General features: G+C 42.6%; 2 protein-coding genes across 3 annotated transcripts in view; one reads left to right on the plus strand and one right to left on the minus strand.

The window, feature by feature from the left end:
* Positions 1–20,061, plus strand: part of LOC143362769 (mediator of RNA polymerase II transcription subunit 20-like) — a 228,156-nt gene that overhangs the window by 69,912 nt on the left and 138,183 nt on the right. The window lies entirely within an intron of this gene.
* Positions 1–20,061, minus strand: part of LOC143362743 (facilitated trehalose transporter Tret1-2 homolog) — a 176,565-nt gene that overhangs the window by 59,462 nt on the left and 97,042 nt on the right. The window contains exon 1 of one of the 2 annotated variants that reach the window (XM_076803156.1): positions 16,860–16,998. The exons of the other annotated variant lie outside the window; for it this stretch is intronic. The gene's annotated coding sequence lies outside the window, so the exon portion shown is untranslated. Of the gene's footprint in view, positions 1–16,859; positions 16,999–20,061 lie in introns of those variants that run through there. 2 annotated transcript variants of the gene reach the window in all.

The raw sequence follows: 20,061 nt of genomic DNA on the forward strand, positions 1-20,061 counted from the left end.
ATATATTGTAAGAAAATGTACCGTGTTGCTAATGACCTTTGATATTGAAGCAACATTAAATAATTAAATTATATATATATATATATATAGTTCTGTGATTCAATTCTCAGTTCTGGGATTATTTGTTATTCTTTGAAGATAGAAGGAGCGTAGTCTGGGTTGTCCTTTCTATGCACTGTAATTTTTTCCCTATAGCAACGGGACTGCGGAATATTAAACTTAAACGTACAAACGACAATTATTAATATTTTGAGAATTTTTCATCCAATAAAAATAGTCCTAATTTAAAGTTTTCGGACGTATGGCTTCGAGGAGGGCCTCCCGTTCCCCTTTTGGGAGTGCCAGTGTTAAGATAGCTAGAGATTAAAGGGGATGGGATGGAAATAGCTTTCGAGTGAATTTGTAAGTAAATTTGATGGGCGAACATGGAGAGCCTCTTCGTGGACGGCCGCTCAATGTTTTCGAGGCAGTGTCAGATTGCTCAGAGGGCTCTTCTTGATTTTCGAAAGCAAAACCGATGTGCCGACATCGGGTGTCACGGAGATTAAAGTGAAATGCCGTTCACGCACCAACGGAAGTCATTCACTAGCACCGGCAGACGGGATACTCTAAATGTGGAACGTCGAGTGTTCGTCGACTTTGAATAAATAATCGGCTTTTATGAGAGGAGAATCGGCTGCAGCCGTTCCCCATCGACAGTCGCCGATCGATATTTCCTTGTCCGAGTAATAGTCACCGTTACACGCTCGTTAATTGTATCAACCCGACCATTTTCCCTCCATCTGTCGAGGAAATCGACAGCGAGGTCTTTCGACGAGAAAAATATTACCTCTCGCTTGAAAATCTCGTTGGCTTCGATCGATGCGCTGCATCCAAAAAGTGCTTCCATACCAGATACCGAAAAACTGCCTATACCCTAAACTGCGATTTATTTTTTAGATTATAAAAAAAAAAAGATCCTGCGACAATCAATTTTGGATTCGTTTTATAGCTAGAATTTTATTAGAAATTTTATTCTAACATTTTTTCTCATGACCCGAAGACGCGTTTTTTCTCCAAAAATTTTCTCGAAATAATCTAATAAATTTTTAATAACTAACATAGACCCACAAAAGATCGAGAAGTAACTAACATGGATCTACAAAACGCATATTTTAAATTTTCATCACGGGCCCAGACAAAACAGTTCTAAAAAGTGCCTTTTTTTGTATTTTCGTGTAATTCCTACCAATTGCAAATTTTTCAAATTGTTTTTGCACGTCATTTACTAAACTACAAATGCTAATAATTGCCCACAACAAATCAGGTCGTTCGTAAAATTGTAAAAAAGTTATCGTCTTTTTAACAGTGTCCGAAAACTTGTTACGCTGGCTGTACCTATTTATTATTTTGATAAGGCGATATAAAATGGTCACTGTTGGTGCTCCATGTAACGTCGAGTCGTGTAATTCCGTGTAATTTTATCTAATTTCAAATAGAGCCCGTATCACGAAGTAAAAAGGTGAAAAGGTAAAAAGGTAGTCGTCTTTTTGAAATTCCCGGCGACCGCGGCAGGATCGATCGATCGATCGATCGCAGACAACGAAGGTCACAGCGTTCGCGTTTTCCCATCGCCGACACCGTTAGATAACCAGCGAGAACAACGTTCCCCGTGTCGACGTTACAATAGCAATCGCGCTTTTGGTTTCTTCCATTGAGCATTGTGCAGCCGAGGCGTTATCGCGGCCACGGGAGACCGAGTACATGTACAGGGTGTCGGAAAACAAGTGCTACCATTCTGCTAAATAAATAAATATATGTATCTTTTTTTTTATCAATAGCCTACTCAGTCTTTCCAATTACGTGTGGAACATGAGATCAGCCAATGACCTAGTTGCTTTACAAATGCGTGCTCTTTCAACATTTTTTTAGAACATTTCACATCAGCAATGTTCTCCCTCGGCCGCTCAATTATGGTTGGCCCGTTTGCACAGACTTTTCCCTTTAAGCACTGCCAAAGAAAAAATTCTGGTGCCGTCAAATCGGTGGAGCCAGGGGACCAATCAACAACTTCTCGACATAATTCGGAAAAAATTAATTAACTAAAGAATAAATTAAATTTATGAGTGATTTTGATAATAAATTTTTACCACGGTAACACGTTGCCGCGCCGTCGAACGTTCCATGAGAAAATTTTATATATTCTACACGGCGAAACAAAAAGGTATCGCTTCTTTCACGACACCCTGTAGATACGTGCACCCGTTCGCACAATCGGACTCGGGGACTCGCAAAAGCTAGTGACACTTTACCGTGGACCTGGACACGCCACGTCGGGACCCCCGTTATCTCCTCATTGCGCTTTTAACCGTGCCGAGATTATGGCTGATTTGCCAGATACAGTAGTCTCTCCGATAATTGTCCCTGCCAGAGCCTCGTTTTGGACATATATCGAGTAGACATGTATTGTCACACTCCTCGGCGACCGAGGCCACTCAAGCTTCGGGGCCTTTCACAGGTTATACCACGCGGCAGTGGGGTTAATTCCGCGACGTTTATCATCCAAACCTTGGCGACATATATAGAGAAAAATCACCGTATACGGGGGAAGCGAATTCTTCATCACAGATTTATATGGTAATCTGTGGTGTCTTATAGTATTCCCAAACTCGATTTTCTCTGAAAATTTCCTTTTTTGTGGCACGATTTGCGAAACAGGCTCTGCAGTAAGAAAGTTCACAGGGATATAGCGACCTTCGTAGGGTTAAAGTACACATTGGTAGTCCCGATAGTGTCTCGGCCTGGGAGAGTACGCTCGCATAAACGACGAGGGGATGTTCGTCTCGCTTGTCCATGCGATCCCCTTCGCGTGCAATTACTTGAGAAACAATTACGGTGCTTCCTTTCGCATTATTGGCGTTCCAGCGACTGTGGGTCGTCGGTCAACAATCGACGATTCCGGAGTATGTATTACTGAACGGTGCTCTAGATATCGCCAACAGTCGATCGTGATTGAAGCATGATACAGTATTCATAGGCCATTGTCGAGAAGCTATTCGGTCTTAATGCTAGGTTTACCGAGCACTAAAAGTAACGATTTTGCATTACTTTATCGATATAATGAGAATACGTTTATCCAAATTTGTATCCATTTTTGTTGTAATATACACACAAAGACATAAGTTTGTTGAATAATTCGTTTACAATCTCAGTGATTTTTACGGGTCCCAGTGTTAACTCTACAATCTTTAATAATTTGCCGAAAGAAATAGTAAATTATTAGCTGTTTAAAAAATTATGAAATGTATCCATGTGTGCTTATATAAATAGCGTGTTTAAAATTCGGTTTCGAAGCTAAAAATTCTGAAAAAATTCATGGTTGTGCATTCCGATAGCTAAAATATGCCTGATTTATTTCAGAATTTTCAATTGACGAGAAATTCCGGAAAAACCTGATTCTCCTCGACACCCCGTTACTACCCTCCGTGTCGACGTTGAAAATTGGCACAGAGCTGTCGAATGGCCTGTTGCAAATTCTGTTGCTTTTGACCTCTACGCCCTTGGAAGAAAATCCGGAAGAGTGGTGGATAAGTGTCCGATTTCGCGGGCAAATGGCCCGTTGGCGAGAACAGTCGTAAAGAAAGTGTACTCGGGGATGAAGAAGGGACTTCTAAACAAGGTCCGGCCAATCAATGTCAATTGCACAACGCCGGTCGAATTTACATAACAGTGGAAAGCCAGAGCGAATTCGTTTTGCAGAACAACGGCCCTGAATAGGGTCACGGGTGTTCGGCGAAGTAGTGCAACCCAGGTAGGTAATCCCCTGAAGAATGCCGAGCACAAATTGTTTGCCATGTTGCCAAATATTTTCGTTGTTCCCCTTCGCCGTGATCTCCTTTCTCCGATCGTCACCAGAATGTTTGCAAACTGACCAAAATAGAGAGAAAGAGGGAGAGAGAGAGAGAGAGAGAGAGAGAGAGAGAGAGAGAGAGAGAGAGAGAGAGAGAGAGAGAGAGAGAGAGATAGAAGAATCGGCTCGGCATAATTCACCCGAGCAAAAGAGGAGCACGTGCCCCTCTCAGGTTCTTTGCTTCCTACTCAACGCTGGCGCGCTTCTTCTTTCTCTCTTTTTCCCCCCTTTCTTTTATTTTTCGGCAGTATAACAGCGAGAGGACAAAGCTAGAAAATTTCTGCGTATTCACTCGATGACGGTCACGCCACCACCACCCTCTTCACGCTCCCTCTAGTCGACGACCAGGGGGAGAGATACTTTCGAACCGGTCGAGCCCTTCGACCTTCGACCTTCGCAACTGCGATCACTGGACGCTGGTAACGCAATTATAAACACTGCGCCCGTCTGTTTTACGAATTAGGTGCCACCTTGGACATTGCCACGAAATCTCCAAGTTCAAACAGAATTCGAATACACTCTCATAGAGCTATCAACCCCAACTCAATTATTAGGACCTTGAATAAGTTCTCGCTGTTTCTTTTACAAAATAAAAGCTTTTACCCAATGTCCTTGCTTCTGGATCATTCCTAAAACTTTTAAACGTTATGAAACAGTTGACTCATCTACTTGTAATGTTTTTCCAAGTTCTGCTAGCGTCTGACATCGGTCTTGATCGCGAGTAATTCCTCCAACTTTTCGTGTTCAAATTTTTTCGGCGCGCCAAAACGTTCTTTATCCTCAAGTTCAAAATCATTATTTTTGAAGCGTCGAAACCAGTCTCTGCATGTCGTATCCGACAAAGCATTGTCACCATAAGTCTCAACAAGAATTCTATGTGCTTCAGCTGCAGATTTCTTTTGAATAAAGTAGTGCAATAAAATTCCCCGCAAATACACTTTATTTGGCACAAAAGTAGACATTTTCAGAACTAAGAAAAAATTACTTTGTTTACACTAAAGTGAACTACCATACACTGAAATTTAAGGTTAGATACACTACTGCCTTGCATGTGTGTTACCATTCGAAATTCCACGAACGGGGTACTGCTACTGCCATTTTTGAAGAAACAGCGAGAACTTATTCAAGGTCCTAATATGTCCACAGTGTTTTGATATTTTGCGACACTTCGTTTCAAGGCACTGCGATGTAGAAAATGTGGAGAAAATCGATGAAGTTGAAAAAGCGGGAACAGCGATAAATCTTGATTTATCATCAGACAACGAAGGACATTCGAGTCATTTGTGTAGATATCCATCACCTGACAGCCTATCAATTAACCCTTTCAGGATTCGTGTACACGATAATGTGCGTTAGTAACTTTTCATTTAGAATGGAAATGCTAAATGTACAATCGGTGAAAACGTTTTAAGTATTATGTCGTAGAAACGTATAAATGAACCGATGAGGTTACATTTTAAATGGTGGATACAGTTTCTACTCGATATATGTCCAAAATATAGGTCTGGTCGTGGACATATATCGGATGGAAGATGTTTTTCTTTGATACACTGTGGAACGTAGAAAAGGACAGCGAAGCTCGAATGACCTCGGTCACCGATGAGTCTAACCTAACATAATAGGGGTCAGTGTGAAACCACTACTAATCAAAATTTCCTTATTTTCCATTATTTCCTATTTTCACTATTGTCCATTTCTACGTTCCTATCCGATGTGTGTCCCTGGATAGATCCGAGGTTTGGACAAGTATCGAGCAAACACTGTATTTATGTCACTCGCATATTCGCATTTCTCGGTTTCTTTCTCACGTGTTCGAGTTCGTGTTGGGAACATAAAAATCACAAAGAGCAATAATTCCATAAGTGGCAGAATAACATTATCCTTTACGTGGAAAATATGTGAAACGCGAGGGACAGGTGAACTCCCGTTTCCTACAATCTATGCAATTTTCATTTAGCACAGAGACCTGCAGTCTACTCGTAGTCACCGGTAACAGCAAAATTCGCGAACTCGTTTCCGAAGTGTTCTATCTGTTGAGGAGATTCATTGGGCCGACAGCTGTCAGAAACTGTGACGTAGAGTCGCAACGGCGGAGAGTATTCGTTCATTCAATTTATGTTCGACAAACTGCACCGTCGCCCGATCACCTCCATTTCGATTCAATCAAAAGACATTTAGTCCTCGATACGCGTGTGGCATTGTTCTCGGCTGGTGGGGATCGAGAAGTTGAAGTGCCCGGGAAAGAGAAAGAGAGAGAGAGAGAGAGAGAGGGAGAGGGAGAGAGCGAGAGGCCAAGGGCGTGTTGTCGTTTCTCGATCTTCGCGGCGGAAGGAGGATCTTAACGAACCTGACAGCTGTCATCGCAAACTCGCTCGAGGAAAACCACCCCCTCCCGCCCCACCGGGCCCTCCAACGAGGAGAGAGAGGATATACCGCGCGCAATTTGCCAATTTTATGCACACTTCGCGAATAATGATCGAAAGTGGAACACGTGACCGCGGCCCGGGCATTGTTCGCCGCGCGACAATGGAATCGGATGTTTTGTTGGGGATAATAGAGCGCGTGGCCCACACGCTAATGAAAGGGTTGCACCTTTGAATACATCGAACGCGTATACGCGAACCTATCTAGGGGTCAGCGGTGCTCAGACGGTCCTAATCGCGTCCGAGGGCGTGGAGGATCGAAGGCCGAATCGGATCGAATGGTCCTTTTGTTGATCGTTCTCCAGTGACTTTGCGAGAGCGAAACCACCAATAGATAACCACATCCACATAAGCGCAGAATCAGAGTGACAGTTACAGCATATTAGATCTACCGAGAGGTACCGAAATTTCCGTGGCTTAGAATTGCAAAAATATATATTTCTCTTTAATAGTATCAATAAGATGCAAGCAATCTACCGATATTCTTAAACTCTTTTAATCTTTCTACAGTGTCAAATTGCGTTGTGCGTCTCCAGTTTGAAGGCCTATTAAAGTAGAGCCTATTAGTAAAGTCCCGATCTAAGCCCAATCCTCGGGTCCGCGTTGTGACATAGATCGTGTAGGGCTACTATTTCCTTGTGACTACGATTAAACCACTAAATACAGTTCAAACTATATCGTGTTTAGTGTTATTTTAATCAGAAAAATGTTACAAATAAGTTGGCGAAAATCCTATTTAAAAAAAAGAATGAAATGTAAAGAAGTTTTGTAATTGGATCGGTAGTGGTTGACGCTATTCTTTTAAAACGGGAACAGACTGATGTAGAGACAAGTGTCTGAAGTCTTCAACATCAGTGTAACTCATCTCGAAGTCGTTCGTTCGTATCACTATAACCGACGGTGATGTTGAAGTGTATGCATTTACGAGTCCTACCTTGCACATAGCATGAAAAATACGAAGGAAAACGAAACAAGAAAAGAAGTAGCGATTTATGAATATTCAAGGGGAGACAGCAATATCATAGAATACTAATTTCCATCATAGAATATTAATAGACGACTAGGTAGGTTAATGCAGACATGTTTAAGCAACGGACTGCGTCAGCTTATGCAAATGCATATTTTACTTCCCTTAATGAATGCTTCTAGCACGTTAAAAGCAAAACAAAGTTATATATTCATTTTGTTCGCTTTTTAACCACTTTCCTAGACAAAATATATAAAATTCTGCAGTCTATCAATCACTTTAAACGTGGATCTTTCAAGACACAGTGTTTCCTCGATATATGTCCACAACACGGGTCTAGCCAGGGACATATATCGGCCTGGAGATACTATATACAAGGTGAGTCACCAAGCGTTAGCACCTCAAATATCTTTGTTGTTTCTAAAGATACGTAAAATATGGTAAGGACAAAGTTGAATGGTACAATGGGGCTGACACGATGCAAAAATAAACTTTTGTTTTTATGTCATTCTTTTGGAGATATCAAGGTCACCTTGACTTTTTTAAATGGAACCACCCTTTTTTAAACACCTACAATCATAGTCCCTTTCATTAGGAATTCAGTGACTATAATTAGTCCAAGGTCATGCAAGGTCAAGGTATATATATACTATAGAAGATACTACTTTACTTTTAAACATTTTGGAATTATATTGTTGTCGGTCGACTTTATGAGTTTGTTGCCACATTATTATGGTTTTCCATATAGGTGTAATTACTCTACATTTAGAAATCTGGGCATACAAAAGCTAGTGTCTTCAGTTGAGGGGAGGGGACACGAATTGAGGGGAAATAGTTACCCCTTCTCTGTCAGTACGCGAATATGCACGTCACGAGACCGGGCCGTGGCAGAAGGGTGGGGGAATAACGCGGTAGTAGGGGGAATTAGAGTGGGGGAACAAGTCTTGATCTGGCAACTACAGCTGCGTGTGGCCAGCTATGGCTGTGCTAAGGCCTATCCCCACTCCACTACTCCACTTGCCCGTAGCCTTGCCCGTAACTGTGCCCGCGGGCATCGGCGGGCGCCCTCTGATCTAGATCTTGAAAATTCGAGTTCGGTCCGATCTTTTTACGATTTTGGACCACAATGGCGGCGTTCGAGTGGCACGTTCACTCGGTTATCGTTTTTCGTGGCCGCGTCTGTCAACGTCACCGTTTCGCGGCTCGGACACGGCACGGGGATCACGAGATACGGATCCACGGTCCCGCTTTTATCACAATAGGAAGCTGGGCGTCGAGTGATACTTCCGACAAGGCAATCCACTGAAATAGATGAAGATACTAACGTGAAGCGGCGTCATTCACCGCTCGCTCGCTCGCTTTTGCCTGCTCGCTCGCTTGCCTCGCGCACCGGATGGCCGTCTTCTTTGACCGCTCACGTTCCCGCTGATCGTAACACCGATCAATCGGCGGGAACGAGCGATCGACGATCCCTCTTCATCGGCCGTGATTCCTCGTTCGCCGCCGAGTCATTGATAAACGACGCGACGGTCGTTCGCAAGCGCGCGCGCGCGAATTTTTCATCCTACTCGCTCCCACCGTCCCGACGAGTACGCGACCGGCTTCTTTAACGAGGAAATCGAAGGATTCGCGGAACTCGTCGTCGCAAATAGTAAATTCGCTTCATTCAGTTTCTCCAACTGCACAGGCAGATTGCTGTCGATTCCGCAGATTGATTTGTTGCCGTGTTGATTACCGCAGATCACCGTGTAACATCCTCACAAAATTGCACCTTTCACGCTTGGTTCACCGAGCACCAGATATCACTATTCTCCATTGCTATTCAAATTTTTATCAATTTTTTTTTTTATGTGTTACATACTCGAAGAAATTGATTCGTCGAATACTTGCATGCATCTTTGCAATTTCAATAATCCTAAATTAAAAACACTAGAACCCGCCATTTTGGCGGTTCCCGTAAACCTAGTGTTAGATCATACACAGTGTTGTTTCGAGATATTTAGACTTTCGCATTTGAATGTGATAAAAATATTTTTCCTGTGGAATGAAAATGTAAAATATGTGATCTTCTATTGTGAAATTTGTATACAGTAGTACAATTTTACGAATAACTTGTGGGAAAAAGAAAGTGATGGATTATTTTGGTTATTTTACGACATAGCAGTGATAATGTATTTACTAATTTATTAAAATTATTCGGTGAACTGTGTCCAGCGATGGAAACGGTTTTCAGAAAACGTTCGGTTTATCGAAGAATATCTCGGTTTCCCGAAGAATATCTCGGTTTCCCGAAAGTGTCGCTTCAGAATAAGATGAGCCGAGGTTTATCTCCGAACTCACGAACTTTTTCTGTCCGATAAAATATGAGCGCGGCGGAAGATTTAGTCAGCGAAATTCGAGGAAACATTTGATCCGCCATCTCCGCGCAATCCTCCGCAAATACCCAATTTATTGTGCGGGATTTTCACCTAGCCGAGGTTTATTTGCGGATGACTCAGCCGGGGCTATCTACGAGCTCCATAAATCTTCCTCTGTTGCTAAATTTCGGATTGTTTTCGCTAGAAACGATACGTATGACCCGAGATCTCGATACGCGCCTCCCGAACACATTGCCACAAACATTCCCGGTTCTTCGAATCTGTTGCGTTATCCCCGAGATTGGGAATCTCCAAATAAAATATCCAAATGAAACATGTTGTAGTCCATATGAAATTAGGGGGGGTTTAAGTCATCATTTTTCCGGTTTTGAGTTTGTTAAAAAATTACAGGCACTCAAAGTCTACAGTGATCTACAGTCTCAAGTCGCCGAAATGGGCAAAAATTGCAAACTTCGGAGGCCTGTAATTTTTTAGCAAATTCTAAACCGGCAAAACGATGACTTTTTCAATTTTTCAGTTTTCATTCAAATCAATATGCAATTCTCTTTGCATATCGTAAGCATAACTTTCAGAAAAGTTCGTGCAAAATCGGTTATCAATTAAATTTTCCCTAATGTAGGGCATCTCTGTTTTTTAGTAGTGTACATCTTGACGTCGGTGAAAAAAAGAAATCTTGGTCCACCAAGCGTATGTCAAAAGTGCGGTATGTCAGACAATGTATATCGCAGCAGGAAAAAGAAGAGCAGTACCAATTCTCGGAAGTGTTTTTCGAGTGAGCCGTAAAAAAATCGTGGCGCCTGTTATCAAGCGAGGCAACTTAATTTCCCGGAACAGTTTACACTTTTTGATTACGGGAAGATTGTGGGAACATCTGTTTCGGAAAAAGAGGAGTGTTGTTTGACGACTCTTGCGAAGTAACACGGTGCGGTCTACCGAGAGACACTTTGAAATTGACACCGGTCTGTTATTTTAACATTCCCGTTGAAGATTAGGAAATATCGTGCAAAGTTTCGAAATTCGGAAGCTAAATATTAACACGTCAAGTGCCAAAAATCAATCCCAAAGATTCTCACAAAATCAATGTAATTAAAATTAATTAAAACCGAAATTAGAAATTTAAAATGTATTATGCTGTCTTAACTCTTCTGAATTCTAAAGACCCTAATAAAACTCGATTTATCTGGATATGTCGCAATAGAAATGAATTTCTAAACCTAGTCAAAAATCACTATAAGTCATATGTGACTGACGAGGCAGTTAACGTGTTAAGATGACAGGGTAATGGGCCCGATTACTGTGGAAGTGTCAATTACTGTGCCTATGTTAATTATGCTTATTTTTAAAGCATAATGTTCTAGGCCTATGCCGGGGTCATTTCTGACCCACGGGTCATTTCACTACAATTTTCTTTCGACATAAGTTGTTCGTCGTTCGTGCGTCTATTTCGCATTTGAACGTAAAGCAACGAATTGCACGGGTTAATCGGCAATCAATTTACTGACAAAAATAAATATTAACTCAATAACATCATCAAGCGAATACCGACGATACGCACTGTACAGATCGATGCCGTGCATCTCGGCTATCTGACTGAAATACATTAAACAGAGCAATCCCATGTGTTCTCTGCGATAAGAAATTACTGATTAATTCTATAAATGTCGTTCAACTGTGGCGATATAATAAGAATAATTTAACGAGCTTGCAGACACGCAGATACAATTCAGTTCACGTCCTGTTATCTTCAGAACTAGAATTAGGTTGTTACTCGTAAAATTCGACCTTTGTAACCGTGGAAATGTAAAATTAGTGATAGATATTATATTTAAGATATTAAAAAAAAAACTGTTATTATCGCTCAGAGCGATATAAACGGTGTGCTGATGCAAATGTGAAAATAGAAGAAGAGTAACAAAAGATCTGTCACACGCAGATCAATTAGTAACATTTAAAAAGGGACAGTTGAAGCACGTGTTCTTTGCAGTAAAAATGACAACATTTTCAATCAGAAGTGCCAGAGAATTTTCCGTTGTTCTATTTTATTGTGAAAAAGGGTTGATCGCTATATTTTTCTCTGGAGCTTCAACAACAAATTGAGACTGACTCGCAAGGGGCGCAAACTAATATACGCGGAACACGTCGTGTCAGCGAAGGTAAACAAATGCACGAAGTAATCAGTCGACAGAGTTGAAGTTACATACGTCTCGGATAGTTAGCAAAGGGTGCACGCTGCGCTGGTGCTGCACTGACTCGTCCCGTTGCATCGGATCGAGTAGGTATACATAGAATAAGCGGCCTGACACGTTGCGTCACGACTATGCGACAGAAGAAGTTCAAAGACGCTTCACGCATCGTCTTTCTGGAATAGAAAGCGTTCGAACATTATTAAAACCGAATGCTAAACGTTTCCATAATTGTACCTAATGGAAAAGTCGAATATCGCTGCCACTCCGGATCAAAAAGATAGCACACATGAAGATCTACACGATTTTTGCCCACAAAGCAACTGAAATTGGTTTCTATACACCATTCCGGGATACGTGTCACACCTTACCCCAGTGGAGTAAGTGGGGATAAAACCTCGAAAACACGGCCAAAATAGGAGAGAGCACTCGAATATATTTCAAGATGGACACTCTGTTTTTTGCTGATTACGAATCAGATGTAAAAATTACAGAAAACAAAATGGCAGCTTCGATACCGCATCAGAAAATGTTTTCCGCAAATTTGAAACCTGAAGTGCGTTTTCTGAAGGTTCGTTGATTTTTCGGTGAGTGCTCCCATAGATCCCATAGTTCCTAGATCGCGGATTTCCTCCCTCCCCTCTGCGTGCACTTTCGGCTCGCCGTTTAGGCGAAAGTAATCATCGGCAAAACAGTTTCGGAAGCGATTCGCCGGGGTCTGGCGCACCGCAATTTCCGCGACCGGACACACACACAATACGGGGGTGGGGGTGGGTGGGGGGGGGGGTCGGTACAATTAAAACCGAAACGACGCAATATAAACAGCCGCGGAAACGACATAATCGCGTGACGTAAGGCGGCAGAGTGCGTTGAATTACGCACGGCCCAGAAATTATACGAGCGAGAGAGCGGCCGGTTAACGAACGCAGTCTCTGTGGGACAGGCCGTTCACACCGATCCTTCGTTGCTTCGCGGATATCGCCGATGTCTCCGAACGAATCGTTTTACAACGATCTAACGATCGATCGATCGATCGCCTGCCAGTTTTCGAGAGCCGATCCCGGAGATACGAGACGAGAAACACCGTCTGCCTCCAGCCAGTTTCTCTGGCTTTCAACCTGTTAACTCGTCCGGCTTTACGACCGCCGGTCGTCCAACTGAGGATTATTCATGCACTTACTACATTCGACCGCATAGTTTTATGCAAATTCATATTTTCATAGACCTGCGCACACCGCTGTCTAATGTGAAATAGAATTTTCCATTCTTGCATCGACGCTACGGTCTTATTTACTCTCGACGAAAATTTTTTCAAAATTTCATTTACGCCTCCCAGGACAGTTCCAATTAGTAAAAAAAAAATCGCTGGGTAGGTTTAATGTTAATATTTGCAGCCAGGCTGAAAATTAACGCTGGGTAGGTTTAATGTTAATATTTGCAGCCAGGCGGGAAATTAACGCTGGGTAGGTTTAATGTTAATATTTGCGGCCAGGCGGGAAATGTTTACATGAACAATCGTTAGTGTAATTTCCACTCTTTCTAGCCTAACAGTGTTTTATGAATTATCTTCTGAAGGTAACCTATAACTGAGGATTATTCATGCACTTACTACATTCGACCGCATAGTTTTATGCAAATTCATATTTTTATAGACCTGCGCAGACGCTGTCTAATGTAAAATAGAATTTTCCATTCTTGCATCGACGCTACGGTCTCATTTACTCTCGACGAAAAATTTTTTCAAAATTTCATTTACGCCTCCCAGGACTATCCGAATTAGTAAAAAAAATTGTTGGGTAGGTTTAATGTTAATATTTGCAGCCAGGCTGGAAATTAACGCTGGGTAGGTTTAATGTTAATATTTGCGGCCAGGCGGGAAATATTTACATGAACAATCGTTAGTGTAATTTCCACTCTTTCTAGTCTAACAGTGTTTTATGAATTATCTTCTGAAGGTAACCTATAACTGAGGATTATTCATGCACTTACTACATTCGACCGCATAGTTTTATGCAAATTCATATTTTTATAGACCTGCGCAGACGCTGTCTAATGTGAAATAGAATTTTCCATTCTTGCATCGACGCTACGGTCTTATTTACTCTCGACGAAAATTTTTTCAAAATTTCATTTACGCCCCCCAGTACTATCCCAATTAGTAAAAAAGATCGCTGGGTAGGTTTAATGTTAATAGTTGCAGCCAAGCGCGAAATTAACGCTGGGTAAGTTTAATGTTAATATTTGTGGTCAGGCGGGAAATTAACGCTGGGTAGGTTTAATGTTAATATTTGTAGTCAGGCTGGAAATGTTTACAGCATATAAGGAAATGTTTACATAAACAATCGTTAGTGTAATTTCCACTCTTTCGAGCTTAACTTAAGGTAACCTATAATAATGAAAACCAGATTTTCGTAATCAATTTAGTTAAGAAAATCAAATTATTTTAGCACCGAACCTACCGAGCATTAACAGTATCTGGTAAACATTGCCTGATAAAAATATCAACCCTAAATTTATTGAGATTGTCCGTAATTTTCAATATAATGAATGTTAGAACAAGCAAATTTATTCCACCGTGTTCCAGGAATGAATGTTTATAGTTCCAATAATTGTGAAATATAAAACCGGTCATTTTGACCGTGACAGTTTTAGTGTTAATTTACTGAATAATCCTTTACCAGTGATCCGATCAATAAACGTTGTCATTTCCACTCCTCTTCGGCTAAAGACACTTATAAAACTGCTTTCTAAAAAGAATGACTAAAGGTGGGATTTTATTAGTGATCCAGAGTGTCGCAATTACTGGTGTAATTGCATGTCGTCTGATTTTCGCTATCGAGGGACGCGCCCGTATGGAAGGTTTCACGGGATCGGCTTGCGCATTGAAAAAGTTCGGTGTCAACCGAGGAAGAATTATTTTCGTCGGTTATCGCGAGCAGACACGGCTTTCTGGTCGTTTTCACGATAACTGCGTATCTTAATACGGTTCGAGCGCGCAATTATTTATGCCTCTCTTAAATAAGATTGCGTATCGAAACGTCAGTTCCCGGGAGAGACGCCGCACATTGTTTCCAACCGGCAGTATATCCGGTATCGATGTGTGCTGCTCGTACGCGTAGCGCGGAAACTTCGCCCGGAGGATTTGCGTATTAGACGACCGTTCCGCCAAGGATCACCGAAGGTTTCCTTTCTTGCGGTTTCCGAGAACGGCCCGAGGTAACCTCCGCGACGCGATTTTGTCCCCGTCCCATTTGTTTACACACAAAGTACGCGCGAGATGCTAAAGGTTACGCGGACTGCGTACTCCGTGAGTCGCAGTCCAAACGATCAAGTAAAATTCACTATTCTAATACACAGAGAGTCCCAAAAATGTCGGGGTAAGCTTAGGAAGGGCGTGGAGAGTCCCTCGGGTGATTTGAAGTAACTTTTTCCTTTGCGAAAACGTTCTCCGTCCCTTTTTTAAGGAGTTATTAACGAAAAACACGGACCAATCACAGCGCGTCTACAGCGGACGCATTGTGGCTCGGCCAATGGCAACGCTCAGCGGGATCCGTCGCCGTGCCGGAATCCCTTCGCTATAGCCGCGCTCTGATTGGTCCGTGTTTTTCGTTAATTACTCCTTAACCAAGCTGCGGAATACATTTTCGCAAAGGAAAGAGTTACTTGAAATCATCTCGGGAACCATCTTTCAGTTTTCCGACATTTTTTAGACACCCTGTATAATGTAATATATAGTATAATAATAAATAATCCCGGTGCGGAGCTGAGTCCCGGTAGTTTAGAAACTGCATATCTGTTTCTGTGTTCTGGAGGGGCAAAACAGTAGTTAGTGGTTGAACAATCTCGTCTCCCTCCTCGTCCTAGTATAATAATAAATATATACTGACTGCGGATCTTTATGCATAATACAATTTTTAAGCATCGATTGCAGGCTGCAGGAGCCAAGTACAAATTTATTTTCCTCGTTAATAATACTAACACGTCGACAATAATATATGGACATTCTTGAATTCTTTCAATGTTTTAAATTGCACCTACTCATTTTTGTCATGAATGCATAAAATCTGCAGTCTGCTTATTAATATCAGGACAGTCTTGAAGAGACAACATCTTCTGCAATATTGAATCGTACGACTTGGATTTGTTTTAGCTCAATTCGTGAAAATGTTTTGAAAAAATTGCAGCGAAAATACTAAAAGTTGTTTTTTTTACATTTATGTACTGCTACATTGAAACTTGAAAAAATACGTTTTGCAGAACCGCGTGAAAGTTCCATCAAAATCGACCAGACGCGATCGAGCATGCTCTACAGAGAACGACGAACAATACAAACTATTCAATATTATTTCTTTATCATGCACCAACGATTAAGACAGCTCCGTAACAGACTCGATGCTCGCCTCGTAATAGAATTTTCCCGGGAACGAGTAATTTGAAATGTTTTCCGTGCAAGTTCGATTAAAAAAAGCAGTTCTTCCGGTTGTCAGAAAGCTGAGGCTCCGATGCACGCCACATCTTCAGGATGCAGTAAAGGAAGTCGCGTGCCTGTACTGTCTGCGTCCGAAGACAAGCACCTCGAAGACTGTGGGTTTTCATGTATCTACACGAATGCGAGAGACGTGCCGAAGTATGAAATAGTATTAGAACGTTTGTGACCTGCGTTAAAATATGTCTCGTGTCTCTCGTAAAGAAACTTGAGAATGGTTAGGCGCACTATTACTTAACATCAGCATCGTCAAATGACCGGTCCCAGATTTGTTTGTGGAAATTCTGAAGACGGGGAGTGAATGAATTTTCCTATACAATCGCGTGACACGTGTTCTTTCACGATTACTGAAAAACGTACTCGTCAGGAATCTTCGAATGGTCTATTGGAGCACGTATTCCGATCGCAACATTTACACGACAAATATTCTACGACTGCATGAAACAATCCCCGGCGAGAAAACGCAATTTCCCTAATTTTCCGAGTGGTATGTTCTCGTCTCGCAGCTGCAAGAACGAGTGCGCAAAACTTACGAGAAAGTGTGCTGTGACAGTCGGAGGCCACGTGGTTCTCTTCGCGGGTGGAGTGGAGGCCCGAGAGAGCACGTGGAGGATCTTCCAGGTCTGCGAAAGAGCACTTCACAGGCTCCCGGCGGTCCCGGCACCTCCGGAATCCCTCTCGATCATGTTTCGACGACGGACGGTCCACGGTTTCACTCGAAACAACCACCGCACAAGAGATATATATCCGCGTGGGCCAGAATAAGTGACCGAACGAGTCCCCGGGACGGTTCGCCGGGAAAGGAAACGATCCGCGCTCGGTTCCCGGCGTCGCGAACTGTGCTAACTGATTTCCCGGGCTAATCAGTCGTCCGGCAGCCGACCAAAATAAATTCGTGTATGAGAACCGTGACACAATTAGCCGGCATCTCCGTCCCGGAGGGAAGCGGGATGATTTACGAGGCGAACGGACACGGCAGACGGTCAATGACAGTGCATGCGCGCTGCCACGGCGGACGAGGGAATCGTCTTAATTAGGCGCGATTAAGCGAGACACCCGCGCGCTCTCTATCTCTCTCTCTCTCTTTTTCTCTGTCTGTGCGTCCCGCCGATCGGCCGATTCGATGGACCAGGAACCGACTCGGCTCAGCCTATGGTTCCGCTGCCGCGACTTGTCCGCTTGCTGACCATCGTGGCACTGAGCTCTCTTTCGAGCGACGAGCCATAGGGCTTCGAGTGCCAGGCGGCCTCTTCGTCTCACTTCGGTTCGCCACCCTCCCTCTCTATCTCTCTCTCTCTCTCTCTCTCTCTCCTTCTCTCCCTCCAGATCACGAGCACAGACCCTCTCTTTCCCTCTATGCCGGTATTTCTGCTCCACGTGTGTACGCACGTGGCCGCGCGCACACGACTCGGGAACGCTGCTCTTCCCGCTGAATGCTACCTACTCGACACCAGGGACTCTTCCGGCTTCGGTCTCTCCCAGTCTCTGGATAGCTTAGTGTCGTTTTTCGACGGATCATCGTCGGCTAACCTCGCTACAGTAACGTCTTGATGCGTATCTGGACCCCGGAGCCCAGTGTCTGTTGCGTCAGAATGTTCATACAGGGCCCGCTCTAGGGGGGGGGGGACAACCAGGGCATTTGCCCGGGTCGCCATTTTGGCTTTGGCTGTAAGTGTGAGGAAAATAATGATGTTTTAAATATTCAATTAATAGAAAATGTCAGACTACCCTTGCCAGACAATTTTGCTAAAAAAGGAAAAGGTCATTTTGTTCAGCGCGGTGCTTAGTGCTTAAAAAGGGGCGGCAATTTGTTTTTTTGCCCGGGGCGTCGTAACTGCTACAGCGGGCCCTGGTTCATACTTTAGATACTGCAAAGAGCACCTAAGGTATCGGATACTTAGCGACGAGGTTTTTGTTAATTTGAAGGTATCCTGTAATTTATTTTCGCATTATTTGTGACGAACGGTTAACTGTCAACCGTTTTTCCGTATCGTCAAATTTTTCTGGACGATTTTGGTGGAAAGCAAAAGAGATATTGACACGTTGAGTGTCATGTCACTCATATGTGGGTGACGGAACTGTTTGTCCATGTTTTAAAATAAATTTTTACGTCAATATATTCATTGTACCAAATTTGATTAGGATTTGTAAAATGTAAGAAAGTTGGAGGACTACTCAATATCATACATTTAATTTTTTCAATTTTTATTTCATCAAATAAGTTGCTTTGATTTTATGGAATTTTTTAGGTTTCTACTTTGGCAGTCAAAGTGTTAACCTAGTTTCAATCCGAGGGTTTGGTCCTATTTACCGGACACCAGAAATTTAGTATTTTTAGTACTTACAACTTTCAGCGCAAGAAAATCATTACTTTATTACTCTCCGATGTGTCACGGTTTCTGTAATCACGTGCACGATGTATGTCTACACGATATACGTCCAAAACACGGGAGATTGTGACAACTATCGGCTGGAAGATTGTTCTATTCTTTGATACACCGCCGAACGTAGACAAGGACAGCGATCGGTATTGTGTTTACACTCCTCGACGACCAAGGTCACTTAGGGTTTAGGGCCGCTCAGGGGATATACAGTACAGTTCTAGGACTTTTATCGTCTAGACATTTAGGACACATGTCAAGTAAAGACTGTATAGTAGTATAATTGTTACAGTGAAACACCGAAATCTGGAGAATGTCGACTTTCACCGGTGAATGTCAACATTCACATAGTCGCTTGGTGTATGTCCGAAATATTTGCTAAATACCCTTATTTCTGACTTACACCGGTAAATGTTGACATTCGCCATGCACTAATGGTGAATGTTGAACATGTTGGAGATTTATATTTTCTTCTCCGTAATTCAGTCGCTATAAAACGTCACGCCAAGTCGTGATTAATTTCGGGTTATGTGCGTTACGTTACATTTCCTCATGAAAAAGGTTTAGGGTTAGGGTTAGGGTTAGGATTAGAGAATCACTTGGGGGTAGAATGGGGGTGAATCGACTTTCGAGTAGAACTGTTACAGTGAAACACGCGTTATCAAAGCTTGCATAAGACTGACAAAGCTGATTGACTCCGAGCAGAACAAAGGATTTGGCGGGAGAGAGCCAGTCGTTTGTTTTTTGACTCTTCTGTTTTGGACCTCCACCAGAGCATATCTGTGATTGTCGACATACACCGGACAGGGTCCGAATATACAACAATGTAATAAAATATTCGATCTTTCACCGACGTATTTCGTATCTGTTGACATTCACCGGTGCAAGTCGACATTCTCCAATTTCGGTCATTCACGGTAACATAATTACACCCTAGAAACTGACGCAAGTTTTGTTCCAATATGTGTCGCCACCTACAAGCTTTGAAAGTTGACATAATGAAAACACGACAGAACTTTCCCTTACTTTCCGAATATGCATATACACCACGAAGCAACAATTGGTCAACAGCAAATCACCAATCAATCGAGCCGAAGTCAACACAGCTGTCCACAAGCGTGTCCCGTTGCCTGTTCCAAATCGTACGGCCCGCGACATTGCGAGAGGAAGGTAAACACAATAAAAGATGATTCAGGAAACATGGTTTATAAACTGAACCGCATAAATATACATTACGGTTCACGTTTGTCTGTTGACTCGAACACTTCGAGCCCCGAAGCGAGTGCTGCGAGAACTTTACTGGAACATGAATGGCAGTATAATTCATTGGATTGGGCGGTTGCGTAACTCCATT

Source organism: Halictus rubicundus, chromosome 18, assembly GCF_050948215.1.
Source record: "Halictus rubicundus isolate RS-2024b chromosome 18, iyHalRubi1_principal, whole genome shotgun sequence".
Lineage (NCBI taxonomy): Eukaryota > Metazoa > Arthropoda > Insecta > Hymenoptera > Halictidae > Halictus > Halictus rubicundus.